The sequence below is a fragment of the Anas platyrhynchos genome, chromosome 8, assembly GCF_047663525.1.
Source record: "Anas platyrhynchos isolate ZD024472 breed Pekin duck chromosome 8, IASCAAS_PekinDuck_T2T, whole genome shotgun sequence".
NCBI classification, from domain to species: domain Eukaryota; kingdom Metazoa; phylum Chordata; class Aves; order Anseriformes; family Anatidae; genus Anas; species Anas platyrhynchos.
In genome coordinates this window covers 14,948,805-14,975,101 of record NC_092594.1, presented here as the reverse complement: position 1 = coordinate 14,975,101, position 26,297 = coordinate 14,948,805, and the positions used below count along the sequence as shown (strand labels likewise).

At 34.3% G+C, this 26,297-nt stretch overlaps 1 long non-coding RNA gene across 1 annotated transcript in view; it reads left to right on the top strand.

The window, feature by feature from the left end:
• The window catches only part of LOC110353704 (uncharacterized), a 526,570-nt gene that overhangs the window by 283,396 nt on the left and 216,877 nt on the right, over positions 1 to 26,297 (top strand). Inside the window, exon 8 of the long non-coding RNA XR_011810868.1 lies at positions 11,741 to 11,883. This is a non-coding gene — a long non-coding RNA (uncharacterized lncRNA). The remainder of the gene's footprint in view (positions 1 to 11,740; positions 11,884 to 26,297) is intronic.

Sequence of the window (26,297 nt, the reverse complement as noted above, 5' to 3'; positions counted from 1 at the left end):
ACCTTGCTACAGCCTCCTTAAATGTACCTATAGAGTGTGATAAGGTCACCCCTGAGCCTCCTCTTCTCCAGGCTGAACAAGCCCAGCTCCTTCAGTCGCTCCTCGTAAGGCTTGTTCTCCAGGCCCCTCACCAGCTTGGTTGCCCTTCTCTGGACTCGCTCGAGCACCTCGATGTCCTTCTTGTAGCGAGGGGCCCAAAACTGAACACAGTACTCGAGGTGCGGCCTCACCAGAGCCGAGTACAGGGGGACAATCACTTCCCTAGACCTGCTGGCCACACTGTTTCTTATACAAGCCAGGATGCTGTTGGCCTTCTTGGCCACCTGAGCACACTGCTGGCTCATATTCAGCCAACTATCAACCATCACTCCCAGGTCCTTCTCTGCCTGGCAGCTCTCCAACCACTCATCTCCCAGCCTGTAGCTCTGCTTGGGGTTGTTGCGCCCCAGGTGGAGGACCCGGCACTTGGCCTTGTTGAACTTGTTTTAAAAAGAATATGCTTCAAGTCAATTTACAGAGAACCAGTATATAGGTAGTTGATTTACCTGATCGTTCCTAATCCTGCCTGCCTTACATAGCTAATTAGATCAATTTCCTGATGTTGAATCTACTGTTCAACACAGAGGTTATATCTTTAAATCTGTTAAATAATGAATTTATTTTGAAAGGCTAACTGTAACTCCGAGGCCTAAAACTCAAGGATTGTTAGTATCTTTTAGGAACAGACTTGCTTTTTGACCCTAAATATAATTTAAGCATTGTTACAGCTAAATGAAGAAAAGCTGCGTGGAATAAGCATACCTCTGATACAGAATATACTTGTTTGGTAATTGTATCACTCCTAAAGATTCACATGCAGCAGCATGTAGAGCACCAACTTTACAGGGAACTGGCTCCTTATGTATGTGGATATTGAGGGACTCCAGTGGAAAGTGATGAACTTACAAAATTTTCTAGCTATTTAGTGTCAGTGCTTTCATTTAGATCATTTCTTCCAGAATGCCTTGGAATCAGGAAGTCCTCTCAACCGTTCCTTATCATTTTTGCACCCATGCTGTAGGCATGAGGTTCATACACCCCATTGAGTGAACATTCAAATTTACCCTGCTGTAAGCAGGTGAAATAGGATTTTAAACCAAAGATCTCAGTTGTTGAATTAATTCATGGAGAATTAAAAAAAATAATAAATAAATAAATAAATATAAAAAAATAATGCTGTTAAATTGACCAGTACAGATGATTAAAATCATAAAACCATAGAATGGTTTAGGTTGGAATGCACCTTAGAGATCATCTAGCTCCAGCATTCCTGCCCTGCACAGGGACACCTCCCACCAGACCAGGTTGCTCTAAGCTCCATTCAGCTTGGCCTTGAGTGTTTACAGGGGTGGGGAATCCACAGCTTCTCTTGGCAACCTGTAGCTATGGCTTCTTCATCGTGGGGTATGCAATATGCAATCAAAATCAATAGTCATGCCCTGCAAAACTCTGCTGACCAGGAAAATTAAAAATAAAAAGATTTTTCTATCAACAATTCTGTTTATTTTAATTGCATTTGATATATATATATATATATATATATATCAATCATACCTTTATTTTGTGTTTCTTCCTGTTTCACACACAGAAGCCTTGGTTTGTGGTTTAGCATGGTTTAGTAATGGAAAAAAAAAAAAAAAGCAGTATAAATGATAGCATAGATAACACAAAGAGTAACTTTTTTGGAGAGGAATCAGTGTGAAAGTTGGTGGATGGATTTTTTTCCCCTCCCAAATTCACACTTATTTATTGCAGTGATAACCAAAAGCCTTGTAAACTGAGTTGTATTGGATTTTCTTCTCATGTTTTTATATTTCCCATGGGGCAAAGCCTCAAAGAGCCTTGATATCTGCATGCAATCCTTTATGAAAGACAAAAACAGGAAATGAATAGTTTTAAAGTTTGCCAATTCTTGTGGGACTCATACGAGTTTACTAGACTCATAATGCAGTATTTTAAGTATGTGTAGCTTCAATTTAAAATACAAATAAAATCTAAAAGCAGGATATTCAGTAATTACTGTACCCCCAAACTCCTGTAATCATGTGCCTACTGTTGTTTGGAGTTGAGAAGGAGAGGTTCAGTGTCTTTGTGAAACAGCAGAAGCTCCAAAATAGATTAGTGCTAAATCACACATCTTTTTAACACCATTCTGACATGTATTAGAACTCAATGGTACGTAATTCTTGGATTAGAAAATTAGGTGTAAATTCTTTATTTGTCTCACTGTTAGTCTGCTGTGCGTATGAGCTAGACAGTGCTCTCTACCCAAGAAAACCTTTCCTTATTGTTGTATTTGTTTTCATTTGGTTTAACCATAACCCATGGCTAAATACACAGAAATTAGAAAGCAGGAAACTTCCTGTTTTGTGCAGTTTTTTCATTGCTTCCCTAGATAAAAATCTGCTGTAGTGTTCCTAATGACCTCCTTTGGTTTTGAAATTTTTTTCAGAAGAGCAAGGAACTGGAGACTGACTTTCTCTGTGAAGAATTTTCTTTTAATTTTACTTTAAGGAATTTATATGGTAAATGCTTAGCCTCCTGATATCCACTAAATGTTGATCTTGATGGGAGTCTGTCTCTTTTTGTTGGACAAGTCTCTTCCAGTCTGAATCACTGTACTTCACTTGTTTGTAAGCTGAATTTAGACTGAGGAATTCATTTCACATGAGGCAAAGTACACTGCCATTTTCTCTGTCACTAAAACTTCTGTGAAGTACACTCCAGTGGGTCAAGATAGACTACTTGGTCAAAGGTAATCTCTGGTGAGTGGAATCTGGCTACTGAACAAATCTTCCAATTTCAGGCAAAGCCAGAAAGCAGTTCTATGAAATACCGCTATATATGTGTGTGTATGTGTGTGTATAGATTTGTTTCATGGTTTCAACAACAACCATGTCTTTTACTGCTATGCCACCTTTAACCAAAGTAATTTCTCAAGTCCAACCCTAATCTTTATTATTTCCTGACATGAATGTTTCTTGGCAACTGACTCTCAAATTTTGGAATGCCTTGCTTGAAGGAAAAAAAAAGAAAGAAAAAATAAAAAATAAAATAATAATAATAATAATAAAAACACAGTGTATTTTCTTTTTACACTGAGCTTCTTTCAAGCTTTTTTTTCAAATAGTCTTTGGAAGTTAGTCAGTCATCTGTAATAAAAGCCAATGAAAGGGGAGATGTAATTCCTTTAAACTCTTTGAAAATGATAGGCCTAACTACCCAATTTACGTGCAACTTAAGACACTTGGCTGTTTTAAAACTCTATTTCCTTTCAAACTAGTAACATCACTTTCTATACCTTAGAGAGAGAGATGATTTTGAATGTCTTGCAAAATTGCAGAAAAGGTGCTTCTACTACAGAAGTGTTTTGTGAAGTATTGTGGCAACTCAGTATTTAAACACAATTTGAAAAGTACGTTTTGTTTTATTTTATTTTACCAATATCAATCCAATAGCTACGATCAGTAAAAACTGTGGCTGTCTGTCTGCAAGAATTACATGTCATTTCTTTGCAATTTTTTCATTGAGCCATAAGAACGCTTGAGTTGCACCGACGACATCCATGCAGTAAGTGAACATTACTGACATTCACTGGGTATAAAAGTGGTCTTCAGGGAAATAACAGATGAGTTAAGGAAATGATCCAAGTCAGGTAAATGTGTGATAATTTACTGAATTATTCTAGAAAGGAAATTGTAACAAAAGCTTGTTGGAAGAGCCAGAGAAGCCCCTATTGCAATAAAATAGTAAATGGAGTCTATTGAACAGTGTAATTAATAATTTAATCATTACTAGTGAAAGAATAAAGAATTATCCTGTTCTAGAGTCAATTGTCTGAGCTACAAAAGTTTTGCTTATGGAGCTTAGATACTTGACCTGGGGGGGGGTGTGGACAAGAAATACTGTGGATGCTTTAGGTATTAATTGCCTGTATTTTTCACAACAGTTTGTGTAAAGTTATATAGAAAGTTATGATATAACATGAAATATTGTGAGCTGATAACTAATGATGGATCAAATTATTGTTTATCATATTTCTGAAAGTGTCAGAGACAGTGGAATTCGAGGGTATTGTGGCTTAACCTGGTAAGCAGCTCAGCAGCACGGTGTTCACTTCAAGATACATCGCCAGTGGGATAGCGGAGAGAATTGGGAAAAAAGAATATCAAAAGCTTGTGGGTTGAGATAAAGACAGTTTAATAGGACAGAAAAGAAAGAGAAATAATAATAATAGTAGTAATTATACATACAAGTCAAGTGATTCACAGTGCAGTTGCTCACCACCTGCTGACCGACTGACTGATGCCCAGACTGTCCCTGAGCAGCGGTCACCACCCCACTCCCCCCAGCCATCCCATATAATTGTTCAGCATGACACCACATCGGATGCGACATCCCTTTGGCCAGCTGGGATCAGCTGTCCTGGTTCTGTCCCCTTCCAGCTCCTCATGCAACCCAGCAGGAAGGGCAGTGTGAGAAGCTGACAAGTTCTTACACAAGCAGTGTAAGCACTGCTCTGCAACAATTAAAACATCAGCATGTTTTCAATGATATTCTCATCCTAAATCCAAAACACAGCACATACTAGGAGGAAAATTAACTCTATCCTACTATATCCTAGCTGAAACCAGGACAGGGGGACAGTCTGTTTCCTGTTGTCAGCTAGGGTAAAAAAAAAACAACAACAACAAAAAAAATACAAACAAACAAACAAACAAAAAAGTGAAAATCTGTCATTTTGGCTAGTGTTCTGAACATCCATGATACCCCTCTGGAGGATTATTACGCTTGTATGGCACAATGCTGGCTGGCCCAAGATTTCACAAGTTGCACAGGGGCATGTAACAGGCAGACATTCAAAAAAAGTAAATAAATGTCTTACTGAAGTTCTTAAAGGATGAAGGGATTTCATTTTTACTGATTAAAAACAAATACAGAGAAAAGCATCTACTGTTAATTCTATCTATTACTATTAACTAATAAAAAGAGGAAAATAAACAGTGTACTGATAACATAAAATTTTCAAATAACCCATAGCTTGGTTTGTATTACTAGTTTTGTGAAGATTATAGGTGATATTCAAGGAGAAAATATTAAATTGTTTCATTAGTTTCATGTCTCTGTTTCCAGGTTTAACTGAGTTAGGATTTGATGAGTTTAACAGAATTACTATCGACTGATTATTGCTGTTGGAACACAACCACAGTATACTTCTAATTTTATAGATTTTTTTTTAGTTGACTTGGTATTATGTTGTGATAAAGGGTCCTTTCACATTCTTGTAAAGTAGTGAAATAACTCAACCAGTGAAAGAGTAAAAAAAAAAAAAAAAAAAAAAAAAAAGAGCCTTCTAGGTGAGACATGTTCTCCCTTACTTGCGTCTGGATAGTAGAGTGCTGACCTATATATAAACTATATTTACTATACAAATATCTAAATAGAATAACCATGTTGTTGCAGAAAACAAAGCAAGTTTCTGTGTGGATTACTGACCCCTAGCAACTGTGACTTCAACTAAACACAACTGCACGGTTCTGTTTTGAACACAGTTTCTCATAGATTTTTCTGTTTGCACATGAAACCTGATTGAATTATACACCTTAGTGTTTTCTTGTTCCCTTTCACTGAAAAATAGGTGAGAGGAAAATTAGGTTCGATTTATCTTGTGCTTGTGATTGAACAGAACTGGCAATGGAAATTTTGGCTCATATCTGAAGGCCATTCAGGCTCACATCTGAAGGAAACAGCCTAGAACCTACATCTGTAATACAGCATATAACTCATTGTGGTTATAACTGTTTTTAAATTTTGTTGTAGATGCAATTTGAATTTTGTGTGTGTAGATGTGTAATAAAAATAAGCCTTAATAAAAATGAAGAGAAAAAAGTGACTTTCTTTCCTTGCATCTCACTTCTGTGAGCTAGTCCTTGGAATGCCTTTGTGATCTACAGCTTTTGCTGTCATTGGAGATATTTTACATGAGTTTTGAAAGACAAAAATGTAATTACTTATGAAGCACTCTAAGTGTGTTTTTAAAAGAAAAAACATGGATTCATAAAGAGTTTATGTGGAACAAGGTCACTACAGCTATGTTGCATGGAGAGAGACTTTAGAGAATCAGTTGACATAGGAAACCTTGCTGAGGACCAATAAATGGAGGGAAATGAGAATGAGGAAAAAAATGGTTTAAAGGCTAAAAAGCAATATAAATGAGAGTCTTGATATAAATCAAGAAGGGAAGAGTAGAGGATTAAATAGAGAATGAAAAAACTACAACTGAATGTAAAAGAAAAAATAGAGCTGATATAAAAGAGGCATAGAGCTTTAGGATGTGGTAAAAGTGAAGTGATGAGAGAGAGCCTCTTTCAAGGAAAAAAAAAAAGAAAAAAGAAAAAAAACCAATAATGTTGTGGGAGCCTAGTCAGGACAGAAGGAAAAGAATGATTTTTTTTGTTTTGTTTTGTTTTGTTTTGTTTTTTTATAATCAGTAGGTGATGGAGAAGTAATATGTGATAGTGGTTTTAGTTGTTTGGCTTTGACATTTAAAACTGGAAGAAACCTCCTGGATTGCTCAGTCTAATCTTTCTATTTTAAGCAACCACATCATGCTATTCCTTTTCTAACCTGTCTTGGAGTCTTCCTCTTCCATAGATTTTGTAAGCAGCCGAGGGCTACATTAAGCTGTTGAAGTCAATTGATGCACCACAGGTGAAATAACTAGTGAGGAAGTAAACAAGCCAAATAATAGGATATTATCTATTGGTATGAAGAAGGCAGGAAGAAAATGGGAAATGGATGCTTGCTTTCAGTAGTTGAAAAACAAGTATTGTAATTTATTATTGACAGTCTTTTAACCTTATTTGGCATTATATGGTTCATTAAAGGCTACTTTCAGAGTATAAGAGTCTGAAAGAAGAAAATACTGTGTTTGGTTTTGGTTCTTAAGTCTCTGATAGATAGAAATGATTATTAGGAACAAAGAAATGAGTGGGAATTAGTTATTCTTTTTTTAATATGAAAAGCATAATAAATAATGATGGAAATTAATAATTTCTTGAATAAATGTTGTGTAGCTATGATACTATATTGGAGACCTTTTATTTTACTTTTCTTATATTAAAAATTCAATATTTTCCTTGTGGTTTTAAAAAATCCTGGATATTCTTGAGAAACAAATGTAAATATCTTAATAATGTGATTAATAAAGTGCATCTGTGAACTAGAAATGAGAATATTAAACAATATTTTAGATTTAAAATCATTTAGCAAGTTGCTTAGATGGTGAACTTCTTGTAGGGATGACTCTGTCTTGCTGAAGCACAAAAACTTACAGCAAACTACATTTTCCAGACTTCATAGTGGCAAATAGCTGTATCATTTGCAGTGTTATAGTCCTGGAAGTAATAGAAGGGACATACTGTCCCCCAGTAACTGTTGGTTTTTGGAGACAAAATTCTCCATGGGTTTAGAGAGTAGCATAGAGACAGAAACTGCCATAGGCTAAACCCAAGAAGTTGTCAGAAAGGTTTTGGAAAAAAGTGGAGAAGTGTCTGTAATAGCCGTCAGGATGTCACAACCACAGGGAAAGATATGACTGCAGAATTAATTGGATTACTCAGTTACATCCCAGTTGCTCTGGAAACTTATAGTAATGCTTCCTGTGTCAACACAAAGATGGAACAAAATAATTTGATAGTTTTTTGTTTGTTTGTTTGTTTGTTTTGTAAATCATTCATTGTGCAATAAATATTTCACAAATCTTTTCTTACTTTGTGGGATTTTCAGCACATTAGTCCTGATTTCTATAAATATGTTCTATAAATATTTTCATTAATTCATTAGGCTGTTTGGACATTTATAAAGTGTTATTTATAAAAAATGTCCTGACAGAATAAGTGTCCTGCTCCGACAAGGAGGTGTGTGTGAATATATCTACTGAAGTTGTATTTAAAATTTTCTAATACAGTTTAACTTACAAAATCTGAGTTTTAAATTCAATTTAACAAACTTTTTAAAATATCCTCAGAACAATCTCTGTTAACAACTCAATAGGAATAGGTAAAGGTTTTCACTCTTTTCTGTTGTCAGGATCTTTATAATATTTTTGAGTGCCATTTCATGTTCATTCAGATGTTGTTTCATTTACAGCAGATAATATTAGATAGTCCAGTTTTCTATAAAATTTTCAAGACTGATGCAGGAAGGATATAGAACCTGCAAAGAAAACTGTCTTGCTAATAGTAGGATATATTAGATTATTGAAAATACTCTCAACAAAGTAGATTAGTACCTTACATGAAGCTAAGAATAGGAGAGAGTTTCCAGAAGGTTTCCTCTAACTAAAAAGGGAAACTTTTAGAGCTGAAGATTAATTTTGGATGAAGATTTAGATATTTGTGCTGGAAGTCAATAGTATAATGGCAAACATCCAACAAAGAAACAATGGCAACTTGTAGGATATCCATCACATTGCAAAACTCTTTTTCATTCAGATGCCTGTCTTCATCTCCATTCAAGTAACTGTTACTTTATTTACAAAAATAATAGTGTTTTATGACTAGTCCTTAAGTTTTTTCTAGCTGAAGTATCTATGTGTCAGCATAATCAGACAGAACAGTTATAGAATATGCCTAAACAGATGGAACATTAAAATAAGTATAAGTTTTAGTTGTACATCATGCTAGAAAAGATGAATAAAATAGGCATAAAACCAGATGCAGCTGTTGAGGATTCTATATGGGATTGAACTTCTTTCTTGTGCTGTTATATCTGGAATCCTTTAGAGGATTGTGAAGGAGATTTGTATCCAGAATTTTACCAGCAGAAAAATAGGTTCTTTTTTTTTTTTTTTTTTTTTTTTGTATAATCTAGGACTGAGCATTTACTTTCTGTAAATTTTCTTAATGAATTATTTTAAATAACTTAAAAGCTATTTAAACATTAAATTCTATTTAAAAACCTTAAAATCCCATGACTTTAGCTACATGGTTTATGCTAGTACTGCTATAAACTGCTAGTATTAGCACTGCTAACTAGTTAGTTAGCATTACTAACTAGTAATGCTAGTACTATAAGCAGACTTTCCAATCACAGGTGTTTCATTTACATTCACCTGTCTTGCTTACTTGTAGTATTTGTGGCTATCTATCATGCTGCTGAGAAGCTGAAAAAAATATATTTTAAAGAGTTATATAGTGAAATTCAGGAGCTTTTCTTGTTGTTTTCATAAATTGCCATGAAATAGATTGTAATTTTTATAAGTAAGCCAAAGTGAAGTCAAATACTGAAGTCCAAGCCTGAAGAAATAGCTTAAGATGAGGATGAAAAAATGTAATCAAAAGAATACATCTTCATTCACTTTTTTGTGGATATTAGGATCAGCTGGAAAAGACAAATTAGCCTTAAATATGCAGATCATCAAGATTTTATGATTTTAGTGCTTAATTCATGATCCAAAACTAAGCAACAGTAAATGCACCATCTGGATATTTAATGATTATAATCTTTTTTGAGTTCTGTTGCTATGCTTCCCAAAGTCTGTTTTTCTCATTTGTATCCCTTTGTCAGTCAGTGTTAAAGTTGACTGGTCATGTGGTTATTTAGGACTTCATTTTGGCGAGGAAAACTACAGATAATGTTAATTACTTCTAGAAAATTTGTAAGGCTGTCTTTTCCATGCATTGTTAACATTTCAGCATGTGCCACCTAAGTTTTTTTTCAAGATCTTCTAAAAACATTGCAGATGATTAGGAAAAGAACTCGGCTTTGTATAAGTCTCCTGCTGAAAGATCTGGAAATGAGCTGCAATGACTGATTTTGGTTCATGACGATTATTCCCTTAGTTCAAGCACAGTAACCTGTAGAATTTTACAGGAGGAAATAATAGCTTATAGCTATCACTGGCAGCACGCTATGCAGAGTGTGATCAGTTTTGATATATTTTCCTTGGTTATAGGCAGGCTAAAATTTTTTCTCAAATAGCAGTTGGAATGTGTAAGCAAGGTGAATGTCAAACTGAACAAATAAGACATATGTAAAACATAGGTGTATGATAAAAAAAAAAAAAAAAGAAAAGTCACACCTTTACCAGTGGCAGTGTCTTTTCTCACTTGTTCTCACTTGTTATATATCACAAAATAGATGTGACTTTTGGATGCTGTATCCAAGTTTGTGTGATCCACATTTAAAACTTTCCTAGAAACTCAGAATATGCAAAGGAATGAGATTAGTTGAAAGTACAGATAGAAGATAGCTTGAAGAGTTAGACGAGGTTCGTCATAGTGTCAATTCACATTTAAAGACTTTCTAAAAAAGAATTTCTGAAAGCACAATTTTTATTTTGCATGGAGAATATTCTGAATTGAGCTGTGTAAGCCACTAGAACTGTAAGAATTATTTCTGGAGTCTATCTCATCTAACTTTCTTGTCTAACTGTCTGTAACTGTGTTAGTTACACTTTCCTGTGCAACTTTCTAACTGTTACTCATATATAGATTATGTATTGTACATTACCTGCACATTTGGAATTCTGTTGATGTTTGCTGGCTATCTGTTTCTGGCTCTTGCAAATGAAAAATTATTCAATTCTCTCTACACACAGTTGTCAATGTTTTTTGACTTGTGTATCAGTCTACTAATTCAGGGAGCTATGTGCCTGCGGATTAAAGAGAAATGAATGGAGAGAAAGATCTGACAAAATTTGTGTAATTTTAGTTGTTAGGAAAAAGCTTTTGTTACTTTAGAACCATTAATTACTTTGGATTCTAGCTCCTAGGCACTTAGATAGTTGCTTGGCTCTGAAAGATTATGAGAAGAAGAAAATAAAGGCTTACTGACTGTCATTTTCTTAGTTTCAACTGCAAGCAAACTTTGTGAAATGTTTGAGCTAACTTTTTATAATGCGAAACAATCGTGGCAAATGATGGAATGACAAGACTGATTATATCACAAATTAAAAACATAATGAAAGTGGGGAATTTTTCAAGCCTGCTGGCATTTTACTGCTATGTACAGAAGCACAAAAAGTATATTTTCCACTAACATATAATTTTTATATAAATCTGTATGTTCATGGCCCATAATTGCTAATAATTTTCCAAGCTGAATGAAGAAAAAAAATGATTATTTCTCTTTAAGACTCATTTTGACCAAAACTTATGCAGTGTTGTGTTTTTTTCTCCTTTTTTTTTTTTCTTTTTTTAAGGTATTTACCATTTCCTGCATTAGTAAATGTTCAATTCCTTAGCCAATGATCCTGAATTTTAATAAGTGAATATCTTAAATTTGAAACACTAGTGTCTGCGTCATCCTTTTACCTACTGTTAAAATCGGTAAGACAGTAGCTTTCAAGAAGAATCTTAATTTTTCAGCAGTAGATATTGCCTGAATCTGGTAAACATTTATTTCTTCGTCTGCAGCTATGAACTTCTAAAGGAAAGAATGTGAAAAAGAGTATTAGATACTCTTCAAATCACCAATATAGATTTCCTTTCACATATCCAGACTTGAGCTTAAATTAGGAAATTGTAAGATATCATACATTAATGAAACCAAAATTCAGAAGTAGGAATGGAAGCTTAAATGGCAATAGTTTGCTAATATGGTAGACAACCAGGGGTATGTTTTGCTATACATGGGAATAACTCCAATATCCCTTTATTTGGGTTACATATTCTTGTGTTTGTTCTTTCCTTTTTAGGAACCTGTTTCTGGCCCCATGGCGTTACGTACATTTAAGGAATCAAAACTATTCCAATCAGTTCCTCCCACGAAGCTACAGAAGAGCTAAAGGGAACAGTGCATGCTTCGTGTGAATGAAGAACATTGCTGATCCACAGCTAGGTAAGAGGAAAGGAAACTTTCTATAATATATGCTTCTCAGCCACAACTCGGAGCAGTCAGTATCAACCCAGGGACAGCTCCACCCACTTAATCACTTTTATAATTTATATACACTGTTGTAGCGGCATTTATTTTTTTCCTTTGCCCAATCTATACTTACCTATTAAAGTGTATGATTCTTGAGTCTAGTTTGATTTAAAAATCAAATTTCTGTCAGTGATGTTCTGTCTCATTATCTCTATTTACCCTTGCACTTCACAATGATCTGCAGTCCTGTTAATGGAAGTATTTTGTCTTTGAAATGGAAGTATTGTGTCTTTGATTTTGTTCTCTTTTTTCATCCCCAAAATTTGTATGTAGCTTTCATGTGAAGTGGATCATTCTTATCTGTTATCACACCTACAAATTTCTTTATCTGAAACTTGCAAGCTTAAATTTTCTGTGCTCTCATTTCTGCAGAAATAGGAAGCCAAATAGGGGAAAATGAAAGCAAGTGGCTTTAAGAGTACAGATGTCCTAGACTTGGAAAGTATTCCTAGCAGGAATGCAACTTCTGTAGTCAAAACTGTCTTATTACTAATTAGCATATTCTGAATCCCTCATGGGTATATATTGTGTCAGCAAAATGAATTTTCTTCAAGCAACTGTAGTGACTTAATTGTTCTTATATCTATATTAGAGACTGTCAACTCCTCATGTCACTGTTCATCTACGTATGCAAATAAAAGCTTGTAAAGTAAACATGGCTTGAGGCCAAGAATATAGAGAAGTAGGTTGCAAAAACATTAGTACTGTGTTCATGGGATAAATGTGTTAACCTAAAATTTGTATTGGCTTTTCATTTGAAAAGCTGTCACACCAGCTGAGTTTGGGGCAAAAGAAGTTTGTCTGGGAACCAGGTATGAAATGCAGTCATGTGAACTGGTAGACAGTGTTTTTCCAGTGAAGAAAATCAAAACAGCTGAAGACAGTCTGATATCCACTTTATCAAATTTTTCCACTCAATTCTTTCCTATAGCATCCAAAACCTGGCACCCCGTGGGTGAACCTTTTGTGATTGATTATTGTAGCATAGACTGCTAGTGAAGGATAAAACAGATAGCATAGACTGCTAGTGAAGGATAACATAGATAGCACAGACTGCTGTGAAGAGTCTGCTTCTCAGCAAGTTCTCTAATACATTATGTAACATTTAATAATGTGATGATCAAAAATCATGACTAATTGAAGCAGTGTGCCATACTGAAAACTTTGGATAATCCTGGGATGCCAAAACAGGTAGAAAAAAGTTCTTCATATGGTGGTTTTCAATTTCTGTGCAGACCACCTGAACATTTTACCAGTGATTTCTTAGAATGACTTTCTCATTTTTGGTGTTCTCTTGATTCCTAAGAAATATGGTACTGTATTGTGAAGCAAAGAGGTCATGAAGAACCCAAAACTGCATTGATGCAGGATGACATGAGACAGGAACTAGTAGACTTTGGCTTGCTGAACAAATATTAGTGAAATTTCTCAGCAGACCTTTATAAAAATAATCTTAGTAGCCTGGTTTAGATGAAATGCCAACAATTTGAAATGCCTTTGCAAAGGAAATAACAGATTTGGTTGATTACAGACTTAGGGTGAATAATGGAACAAGTTTGATATGCTGTTCCCTACTAGATATCTTGGGGGAAAAACAAACTGTAGCACTGAAGGTAGTCTAGAGCATGTACTAGATTAATGAAATACGCAGAATTTAATAAATGGAAAAGTTCTTCTGCTATTAGGTAGACCTGACAGTTATTGGAATCATATAGTAAAGCTATTCAGTTGGAAAAAATCATAAATAGCCTACTGTTGCCTCTAGCATTTGTTGCATTGTGTTGAAATGGCTCCTCAGAAAATCATAAAATATATTAATGCATAGAAATGACCACACGCAGGAACTATTTTTCTTGGCATGCTGTTTATAGCCTGAGAAAAAATTAATAATGAGTTTGGTGAGCTAAGTGACATCTATATTTTAAGTATTGCTGTTCCTGTAATATTTTTTTTCCATTTGCCATGTTCCTTTGTTACTTAGGAGAAACTAGAAATGAATACTAATTAGTCACAATGAATATTTGATGTAACACTACTCTTTTCTTTTTAAGCCAGCTTCATGTTTTTCTTCCAGATGTGATACTTTCTCTCAATGGCTTATATTGTTCATTATGACTAAATGAATAAGTATTTTTCGACAGTACCTGCCCTAAAAACAGGCTCATACATACTATCATCATGAGCTCCGTAAACCTTCTTCCTTTTATTATATTTTTTCCCTGAAGTGTACTTCAATGATCTGAAAAAAAAATTAATAATAGAATGATAAATCTGGAAAAACTTATAAGAAACTCAGTAGTGACAAATGAAAGGCAACACACTTGGATAGGAGTAACCACTTTTCACAGATACAGGATGGTGAATAAAAACTGAAGCAGCTTTTTGGCATTATTTTTAGGTCTTTTGGCTTTTATTTTGATTGATAGAGTTCTAATTAAAATTTTAGGAAGTAATAAAAAGGAAAATAACAATTTTTACTAATAGTGTGCTAGCTAAATTTTGTGCTTATGCCTCCATTATAGAATCTTTTTTTCTTTTTAGTTTTATTCAGACACGAAGATTTTATAAGTTGAAACTGTAAAAGTCTGTCTAGTGTAATTAAATATTACTTTTTTCACTAAAACAATAACAATGATCAGAACTTCAGTATGCACTTAGTGACCTCACTGCATCACTATTTTAAAAGATGTTTACTATTCTGTGAAATAATATTCTGCTTGGAAAATTGAACTTACAGAATTATCTGTTTTTATTCTCATAAACAAGTGGAAGTTTGTACACATTGACTGTTGTAGGAGATGTGTACTATGGTGGACTGGGAAGAAAGCTGCTGTGTGCCCATCTGCTAGATATACTGAAATGCAAAAATGTACTGTTGGTCTTCTTGATCTCTTTAGTCTTAACGTTATTAGCAAAGTGGAAGAAAGATGGCACAAGTTGGAAATAGCCTAAAAATGGTTTTCATCTTTGGATCTTTAATTTCTGGTAGTTCTGAACAATAGTTTATTACACTGTTTTTCTTGCTTTGATTTGTGATGTGTACTTAAAGCAAGGTCAGGATCCTTAGCTTGCATTCTGGTGGCTTCACTCAGTGACTTCTTGGGGAATAAAAGTGTAAAAGGTAATGAATGAGGTAATGAATGATCCTCCACTTTAAATGGAGGATGATCGATGCATATTCCCATTCCAATGTACAGAACTGTGAACCACTAGGAAGGAAAAATTCATTGTCCAAGAACCTCTCTTCACATTTGCCACTGCAGACTTACTTATCTACTTAGAATTGAATGTATGATCTTTTAAACTCAATAATTCTAAATGATCTCTGCTCACCCATGAGGCAAGCTTTCTCCTAATGGATTGATAGGTGGTGAGATTTAGCTGTTACGTATTTTTATTTTGTACTGTATGTTTACTCTGAAGTTGGTAATAACATATGTTAACTTAAATTATGTGTAGGTGCTCAAGGTGAGTGAGTGTTTTTTACAGTAAAAACATTAATAGCAGAAATCTCTGAGGGAGCTAGTTACATGAGGTCAATAAATTCTTGACCTTGTCAAGCTTGGCTTGGTATAGCTATTGTTCAACTGAAATAGCTTTTCAAATAAACAGAAGTTGTCATAGTTTTCTTCCATTTTTCATTTTTTAATACGAAGCAATATTCAATGACCAATATTTTTGATTCATGATAAAAAATGGTATTTGAAATCAAGAATTGAACTGAGAACTATTACCTGAAGCAGTAGATTTTGTATTGTTTCTTCTTAGACTGTGAGGCTGGAAAGTTTTATGTTTTTCTTAAAATAAATAAATAAATAAAATGGAGGGAGTAGTGTTGCTAACTTAGAAAAAAAAAAAAACAACTTAATATTCCACCTGATGTTTCTCAATCAAGCCATAATTACTTGATCATCCAAAAAACATTAGAATTCTTTAATATTAACTCATTTTCTCAACTAATTTCTTGAGATATATTTCCATTAAGCATTTAAATCAGTTTTACAGTCTGAAATTCCATGATATCTTTACAGTTTGCAGTGTAATATTCAGAGAGAATTTCATACTGGTTTTAATTATAAAAGCCTTCCAAATCCACTGCATTAAAACCTGAAGGTACCCCTTTTGTTTGTATGATTCTTCTGTTTAAAAGGGAGGTTTTTTGTTTAAGCACAAATAACTGCCTACCTAGGTTCAGTTACCTTTTTTAGCCTCAAGGTGGAACCTGAGGTACTTGTCAGAAGAAGCAAATAGTCTGAGATGGTAGTTGCAATTGTGTCTTACACAGTGAAGATTCACAGTTTCTGGCACATGGTCTTTACAGGAAAATTCAACTGATTGGTACAGTTTTCAAGACAAGTTCTCAGAATTTCATTTGCCTGTGAAACTACTTGAATTTGCTGCATCTGTCACAAGGCAATTTGAATAGTGCACAGAAATATTAATTTGTATATTTAAATTTAGTCTTCTATATATATTTTTTAAATTAGATGCTACATCTATTACTTTTTATCACAGCACACCATAGAGAGTGTTTCTCACAGCAACTAGAACATGCCTCAAGCTGTTATGTGCAGTTTATAAGCTATTATTATGACATGAATAACAAAGATATATTTTTGGAAGTGTATGGGAAAGGTAAATGAATGGTTTTACTGATAAGATAAACAGACAAATGAAGTAATACATTTTATAATTAAAGTTGATAGTTTCAGGATTAGTCAGAAGCTCATAATATAGTATTATCTTCTTATGTGCTCAGTGTATGCTACAAAAACCTAAGAATACTCTCAGGAAGTAAGTGATAATCTTGACTGACAATCCAGCAAAGATTTTAACAACTGGCATGTTTTGGATTGAAGCTTTAAAATTTCCTTTTCTTAGACAGAAAATTAGATCTAAGTAAGACCAGTGGACTACCATTTGAAGGCATCATTAAGCAGCATTTAACATCAACACAAAGACCTAAATGATTGTAGCCTGATTTTCTGCTGCTGATACATATAGAAGTCTTGGTTTTGGCATCATACCTGAAAAGTCAATTAAGTGTTGGTGGATATGTGTCATTTCCAGTGTTGTTCTCAAGGTGTTTTTTTAGTAGAAGTAATAGGTGCTGTAGGGAAATCTGAGCACAGAGCAACCTTGCATTGTCTGTTGTGGATCACTGTTTTATTACAGTGCCTGACAATGAAGCCAGTCTGTTTGGTAGGATCTGATAGTGTCTTTTTTCTTTATCACACACTGGATTACTGTCATCCTCCTCAGTGAGACCGATGGCTTGTGTCACACTGCTGCATTTTGAAAGGTCTAATTGTCCATTGAATTGTCCATCCTTGCAGAACAACAGCACTGAGCAAAAGAAAAATATTCTAAAGTATGACATTAAAAAATAAAAAATAAAATTGCCTTATGTGCAACAGTTGTTCACGTCCCAAACCAATTCTAGTGAGCATGAAGAATTGAGAGAGTTGAATCCTCTCTTCTTCAGGACAGACTTGCAAGCCTTTTCTTTCATTGAGCAGTTTATTATGATATCTGTTGTTAGTGCTCTGTTGCAGTGCTGAAACAAACACATGCTCTTCGGTCATTTGTCAACTCTGCCACTACTAATTATGCCATAATGCCATGATTTGTTGGTATGTGCATATTTGATGGAGCTGTCTGTACTCTGGGCACAACTGTGTACAATCCCATGTATCTTCAGATCACTACCCTGTTATTCTAAATGTTATCTTGTCCTTGTGAAAGGAAGGTATGAATATAAGGTATATTAACACCACTGGTAAACTTTCCATGCACAATTCATTTTCTGGATCTGTCAGTCATATACTTCATAGTATTATTGAATCATTGATAGAAGATAGAAGGTAATGCTGACTAAAGAACATTTAAAATAACCTTTATTTCTGCCTAAATGGTCTATATTACCAATATTTTATGAAGAGCAAACTTTGGTCACTTCTCTGTTTAACTCCACCAAAGGGGAATGAACCTTAGGGAATTTGTGAGAATTTACAGAAAAAACGTTCACAGAAGATGATTGTAGGAAAAGCATTTCCATAGCTCCAAATGAGACTAAGCAAATGCATGGTTTTACTGTGTTTTAAGTGACACACTGTTTCACTTTCCTCTCAAAATCACCAGTATGAACAGCATTTAAAGTATATAGAAATGTACATGAGAAAATCATGTTAGAAGTGGGATTGTTAGAAGAAAGGCAATACAAAACCTGAGGATAAAAGGGGAATTCTTCAGTAATGGTAAATCCTACACTGTTTGTCTCTTCTGTCACTGAACAGCAAAAGCTGTCTCTTACTTGTCAGCACTAGTGATGTCCAGATAGTCAGAAATAAATGGTTCACTAACGGTCATTGTGACAACAAATCGTTTTAACATTTTAAATCTTACATATATCTACCAGCATGGCACATACGTATAGAAATATGGATACAAATAGATTTAGATATATGGATGTACTGTGTTGGTGTATCTTTTTACTTGAGGACAAAGAGGGTATAAAATTATTAGGTAACTATTAGAAAACTATTTGTTTGAATTTTTCATAATATGGCCTAAAACTGAGTGTTGTGATTATGATATTTGGGGGAAATAAATCCAACTGAACACACAAAACCTGATGACCATGTCAGCTCCAAGCTGTCATCAGTGTGCTTGCCTTCCTACCTGCCTTCCTGTTAGCTCTTGAGATTTGCTGTAAGCCCAAAACAAGCACTGTGTAGGTGTTAATTAATCTAATAAAATCACAAACACACAGTTAAAGTGTAATGAAATGCAGCTCAGCCCTGTGCTTGCAATGCAGTATTTATTCCTAAAATTAGCCCCTACTGCCAAAGTCTCAAAGTCCATTCTCTTAGCTTGATCTGTTTGCTTTTTTGTGTCTTCAATTTTTAACTGATAAGTTCATAGAAGAATCATTAAATTTGTATTGAAGTAGTGTCCTGAAAAATGTCTCTTGTTAGAGCTTCTTGGGTGATTAATGTTGAATACATGCTAGGGAAATTCATTGTACTTTGTACTAAAAAGTTTATAACCTAGATAAGGATAACCTTTAATAGCAATTGCAAAACCTACAGGCCACAGACCAGCTCTAGCTATTATTTCAGGTATTTATATTTTCCATGGGGGTTGACAACGATGGTGGTTACCTTATATAATTAAAAAGGAGTATGTTCTTAAGTCTTTTGCTAAATTGGTGCTAGAGGAGTCTTCTTAGAATAGACAGAGTGAGATAGGAAGAAAAGGTTGTTTTTAAGCAACTTTTTTTTATCATTTGCTAATCTATGAGGCATTCCCTTTTGAGTCTTAATAGTGGTCTCTTAAAGTAGGGGGGTTGAGCATAAAGTGTATGATTGGGTATTTTTAATTTGTTTGAAATGGACATTAAATTAATATATAGTTTCCTTATTTGGGAAACTGAAAATTTAATTTTACTTGGAATTGAAAATAGCCTTGGAATTAGCCAGTGTATCTTACTAATGTTTTCCTTTCTTCACTTTTTTTTTTTTTAATTATTTCTCTCTTATTTTCTTTGTACTGTTTCTGCATTTATTGAGAGCTTTATAATTTTTTTCATTTAACTTCTAAAGCATCTCATCCTCATTTAGTGAGTATCTTGTTTTTCCTTGGACATCACATCCTAGTTTCTCATTTAAATAGCTTCTCTTCTTTCTGACCACCTTCAACGTTATCTGTCACTTTTTTTTTTGTATAACACTGGTTTACTATTTATTTCTATTCATTTTTGTTTTTGTGCAGACTTTAAAGGTTCTTATCTACTCAATTGCTTTTGATTGCTTTATTTTTATTATTCCACTCCTCCTGCATAAGCATATTTTTCCTTCTAGTTGAAGTCCACGGCTATTCACAACATTAAATAACAAATATCTGCAGTTGTAGGTTCCTCTTCAAGACTCTGGTGTTTTCCCAGAACATATTTTCTATATTTGTTAAAGACAATGGTTTGGAATTTGTGAATGACAGATAATTTCTTTTTTTTTGGCCACTATTGCTGAAATGAGAATTGAATGGAAAAATTCTCTTGTAATTGTCCTGCTGTAGTCAATATTATGCTTTGCTCTTCAATTTTCCTCTTCAAATGCAGCCCAAATCATCAAGGTGATAAAAATGAATACAACAGAGTGGGTCCATTGTAACTCACAGGAATGTTAGCATTACAGTCCTTTAGAAGAAGGTTTGATTGCTTGTTCAATATGCTTTCAATTATAGAACGGTGGGAAAAGTAACCCTTTGCGTTTGTGTGTGTGTGCGTGTGTTAATGTTATGTGCGTATCGTCCTTGTTACAAAAAAAAAAATGAGCATAATTTTTCCAACTGAAAGTAACTGGAGTTAATTGTTAGTTGCCAATTATTACAGAGTGGTCTTTCCTAAGACTGATTCCAGAATCTTGGATTTTCTATGCAGTATCTATTACTTTGAGCATAGAAATCTGTCTTGGTACTTTAGATTTCACGTTATTCATTTTTAAGAGGTTGTATGTAATATATTCACCAAGATCCAATCCTCTCTAGTGAATTTCTGTAAAATCACAGCTTCACAAATAGCAATGCTATTTATCTGTTTGCTCATGCCAATACATGTAACTATATGTTTTTTGTAGAGGGCAAAAGTCAATATGAATTTTCCAAGTCTTTTCCCCCAGAAACTCTCTTCATGCTGATGTAAGCCCTAGAGATTTTAAAATGTGATGTATTTATGTGTAATAAACAGGTGTATATTCTATGCTGTTCCTTATCAGTGTCTGTGGATTTTTCCCATGAGGCAGGAAGGATTTAAGCTGATTAAAACATCTGATACTATAATATTTGCTTAGTATTTATAAAGGAATAAAAAAACGAACAAACAAAAATTAATCTCTGAGTACATTCTATACTTATCTCTAATATATTTCAAAATAGAAAAAGGTAGAGCTACAAGAATTTATTTTTATGAGAGAGTAATAACAACTTAAAACTGTATTAACATCTATATAAATCAGAAAGCTTATTTTGCATAGTGAAATAATGTTAATTTTCAGAAATCACAATAAATGCTGTGGAGATGGGTAACACTTTTAACAATATCATTATTTATTTATTTATTTGCTTATTGACTGACCAGAAGTGTTTGTTGGCCAACACACTTCAAATGAACAGTTGCAAGATTATTTGTTCCTTATCTCTACTGCTATTTTTTCTCATTATGGGGTGTGTCATCATGTCTCTCTCCTGTCCCTCTGCTCTGCCCACGTGTTGATGATCTGAACTGAAGATGATTCTGTGAGGAATTATTTGCCAGAGTTTGTTTATGTAGCCCTTTGAACATATGGAGCTTTATTTGCACAAGGATAACTTCCAGCTGGTCTCGGTCCAGCTCTTAGTGGGCAGGTGTCTGCAGTCCATAAATAGCAATGACAGTGCTTAATAAACCAGAACAAGAGTCTCAGCAAGAAAAATATATTTAATAAAGATAGTGGATCAGGTCTTGGAAACTCAGATGAATAAGATTGTTCTTGGTTTATGGTTTAACTGGATATTTTTTTTTTAATATTTTCCCTGTATTTTTTTCCCATGGCACTGCAAGAATTGTCAATTTAATCTTATAAATGGTTACTGTTTTGCATTTTCAGAACTTGACCATAAGAATGATAATTTTCACACCGTACATAACTTTAAGATTTGTCTTTCACATATGCTGTGAAAATACAATCTTTTAAAACTCTCTTCTTGAAATAAGATTGATTATAAATGCACTCCTTCCCAACATGCAGCAGTATTCAAATGCACATAAACTATTCATATAATCACGTATTTACTATCTTTTACATATTGATGAAGGCAAACAATGTACAGACTATTTAAAGGGTTTTGCGTGCATCTTTCTGTTTAAATGAGTTTGCACGTAAATTAGCTGTTCACACTTGACATGTTACATGATGATGGTCTCTTCTACCCCTAGATAATTAAGTCTACAATCTTCTACATACCCTCTACAATCACAAACAACTGGTATCTTTAGTCCACTCACATCCAGAAACATCAGTATAGAAAGCAGCTCTAGTTATGGACCAAAATGAGGGAAAAAGGGAGAGATAAAGAATATAGCTAGACAGAAGAGGAAGATCTAGACATTTGGCAGGTGCCTAGCTTGAACTACACCCATTTCATCTAAGAATGTGGCTCTGGGTTTATATGTTCTGATTTTTGTTTATTTATTTTAATTCTATGCGTGTTATTCTTCATAACATGATTTGGTAAAGCATTAACTTGTATTTTGTTTCTGTGTATGTGTGCATTCAGAAATACTTTTCAGTGTTAGTTTGTGACAGGTGTCCTTCACAAGCAAAAAGTTTGCTACTTTTAAAGAACATCTCAAATGTATCTGTGAAAACTTTTTATTTATTACTATTGCTGTCCAGCAATCTAGTCTGAGTTATTCTTTGATTATTGTGCTTAAGAGACTTACCTGTCCTTCCAACTCTTGCTGCACATATTATTTCCACATGTATTTCCTAGAAAGATTTGAGCAATTTAAGACTTGAGCAATTCAGTGTGACAGGCTTATAGGACCTGACTGAACTTAAGCACTGGGTTATTTGGCTATGTCAAGATTTGAAGGTTGCCAAGAATACCTTGAAACAGATGCCAGGAGATATTTAAGGCACACACATTGTGGTAGCCAGTGTAGGTACATCTAGGCTCAGGTGGCAGCTGAACAAGGGTTTACAACAGTTTGGATTTAAGATTTAGGTTCCTTTTTTTTTTTAATCATCATTTTTTAAGTGCTGAAATCCCATTTTTGCATTTAACAGAGTACTGAGATAAGGGCTTCTGTAATGCACGGTTCTTTTTTCCACTAACTGCAGAAGAAGTAAAGTAGTAATATCTGCATCTCATCTTACTGTTAGGAGTACTTGTCCTTGAGCTACAAACATTTGGTGTCTTGTTCTGCCAGGAAAATTTGTTTCATTTTTATGTCCTTTTTGTTGTTTTTCACCAAGTTGCATTCAATTTGTGGAAGCAGAATTCTTAATAATACAGAAATCTTTATTCCGTATGCATGTATGACTTAAAATACAGAAAAGCAGGATATTTTTATATTGAGTTCTACTAATTACTCTTGATCTTGTAAAACTCTTAGAAAACACCAAAATTAATCAGGATTACATATTGGTGGCGTTGAACTCAATAGGATTACAATGGTAATCCTAAAACACAAACTGCCTGTTAAGAGATACAGTATAAAGTACAAACTCTCAGCTGAGGTGACAATATCAATCTAGCCACAGCGAAACAGAGCTTAACAATATAACCTATCTCATAATGAGTTTCATATTGACCTGGCCAATTTAATGTCAGCAGTGCCTGAAGTAAATAATTTAATGTGTGCTTTAAATTAAAGCTTCTCTACAGTGTCCTTCAGTAAGACTATTAGTATCTAGCATAGAGTAACTTGAATTTCTTAAAAATGCAATTTAAAATAAATCCTATAATATATATATATATATATATATGTATGTATATATTTACTTCATTTTTGTGCTCCCCCTGTGGAATTGTCATTCTGCAGGGAGTCTTGTGGGCCTCAGGGACAGTGAAATACGAAAGCATTTTTTCTGGAGTTACCATGTAGGTGGCTGTGGAAATCAATTGCAGTTAAAATGCCCTTTCTTCATCTTCTGCTGTATTTCATGTTATTCTTTTTGTTAGTATTTGTTGTTTCACTTGATACATTTTTTATTCTTACTCCTGTGATGCTATTTTTGGGGGAAGAAAAAAATATGGACAACTCAGTTCTTGAACTGAAATATTTTTACACCATTATTTCTGTTTCTTTCCTTTTCCTTTTCTTTTTTTTTTTTTTTCTTTTTGCCCCTGGTGTTTGCCCCAGGTCTCAGTAACACGTGCAGTTACTGTAACTGATGGAACAAATGCTGTCTTGATGGCAAGAAGAAAGCATGTCTGCTGTTGCCACCACTGAAAGGTACTTAGATAGGTAAATCACTGGAAATGAAAAGTGCAATGCAAAGAATGCTGAAAAATAGGCAGGACATTAACTGCAGTTATATTTGGAACAGTAATTATGTGGAAATGCCAGCTCTTGGCTCAAAGGTACTCCTAGACTGTGATTGCAGTTTGATTTATAGCAGTGCAAAGTAGGAGTAACTGTGATATTGGAGTTAGTGGCATTACAGTAGTGTACAACAAATGTCACTTGTGTACACACATTGGGCTGTTGCCAATTTTGCCATTAGTCAAGCAACACCAATGAAAAACAAGATTGCTGCCTGAAGTTGGGGTTTGTGGCATTATAACTAGCAGCTCCAATTGTTGAGTGCCATGGCTGCAGTTTCTACAAACAGGTAACGATGTTAGACGAGGTTAGAACTGATATGCCTCAAATTTTGTTAATTAATAAGGTATGACCAGAAAAATAAAGATGTAAAATTGAAGATAATCAGTATCAGTAATTGAAGTATCATTTTGAAAGAAAAGTTCGTTAGATGTGAAGGAAGAAATATTGAAGTGTTAAAATACGTATTTAAAATTGAAGTTATTTGGAGCTTATGGGCATATAAACTTTAAGGGTTTATAATAAGGGTCAAGCACAGCAAATGCAAAGGGAGGCATGATGTATTTATCATCCATTAATGTGAGGTTTCTTATATCAGGCTGACTAATGTCACCAGTGTGAGAAGTATAAGGGATAAAAGTAAAAATGTACACATGGAGCAGTTCTGTGGGAAAAATGAAATAAAATAAAATAGAAATAAATGTATTTCAAAGGTTGGGAGATATTTCCACTTGTAAATAATTGGTTTTGAATCTGTAAATCCTACTGCTAAGAAGGATGCCATCTGAAATTGTTTTTTCTCACCCTCATCTGTGTCAGTATTTCTCAACTTGGCAGATGTTTCTGACTTGTACTGGTTATTTTGTATACTATCAATCTGCGGTAATATGGAAGAAATTACGATTTAAATTGTGCTAAGTGGTTTTGGACTCTTACTGAATGTAGGTGTCTACGCTCCTTTTCAAGTATTGGAGGTAAAATATTTAATTTATGGCAGTGCTGGGCATTTGAGGTTTCTGCTCAGTTATTTTTCCAATTGGAGAAACTTCTGTTGTTTCTTCAAATGTGGGTGGGCAGGGTACATAAACTAGCACAGTTTTAGAAGTACCACCAATGACAAAAAGAAAAATGCATGTGGAAGAAAACACTAAGAAATGATAAGATGTATCCATTTATAAGGATACGCAACTAATTTCTGTATTTGAGTGCAATTTTGCCTTTAAGTCAGCAGCAGCATTGCACTAGTAATCAGCTTTTAGTGCATGCCATAAGTGCTATTGAATGAACTGAGATAAAGGCTACAGGCCTGACTAGTTGTTTTTTCCATAACTTATGGTCTGAGTCATTTAGATCAATTGACTGATGAGGGCTCTGCTGGATAATGTGCATTCTCCCAGCCTAATTGAAGCAAGAATGAAGATTTACTGGAGCAAATACGAGAGTAGTTTCATCACCTGTATAGAAGCAGCTGATTAATTTTTACTCTAGATATTGCCAGACCTGATTTTTTTTTCTAGGTTTATGTTCACATACAGAAACAGAACTGATGGAAGTGCAAACTTCAGAACTGTATTTCACTTTTAGAAGTTGCTCAAACTTGCATTATGCTACAACTGTATTTAAATTATAACCTGTGATTCCTTAAAATGAAGCAAAATCCATTTCTTTAACCACAGCCTACCAGCAGAGTTTCTCTTTAGGCTGAACTAATTCCCAGAAAGCGGTTTCTGCCAGCTTCACAGAACTGACTGAGTGCAGGCTGAAGGGTGGGAAGAAAAAATTGCTTTCAAAGTTCTTGCCTGAGAAGCAATTCTCTGATTTACTATGATGACATCTAAGAGAATGTAATGATATGATCACAATTTTCCGTCTTGCTTATGAGTATATACAGTGCAAGGATCCCACACTGTATTTTCTGAAGAACCGCTCTTTGAAAGTGGAGTAAAACTTTTGTGCTCATTCAGTTGTGAACAGCACTGCAAGAGTTCATGACTTAAAAAGCTTATCCTAATTGAATTTATGTTAGTAATTTAAAAATAGAATAACAATCTGCAAGAGTAGGTGGCTCACCAAGTATTTGTCTTGAGGAATACGCAGAGGGAAAAATAACCTAACAGTATTAAGGTTTCCTTCAACATTTTTTATCCTCCTGCATCTGACTGACTCATTTCAGGAAGATAAATTAACTAATAAATGTCACAAATTGTCATAAAGGTATGAACAGTCACAGGACTTGTCA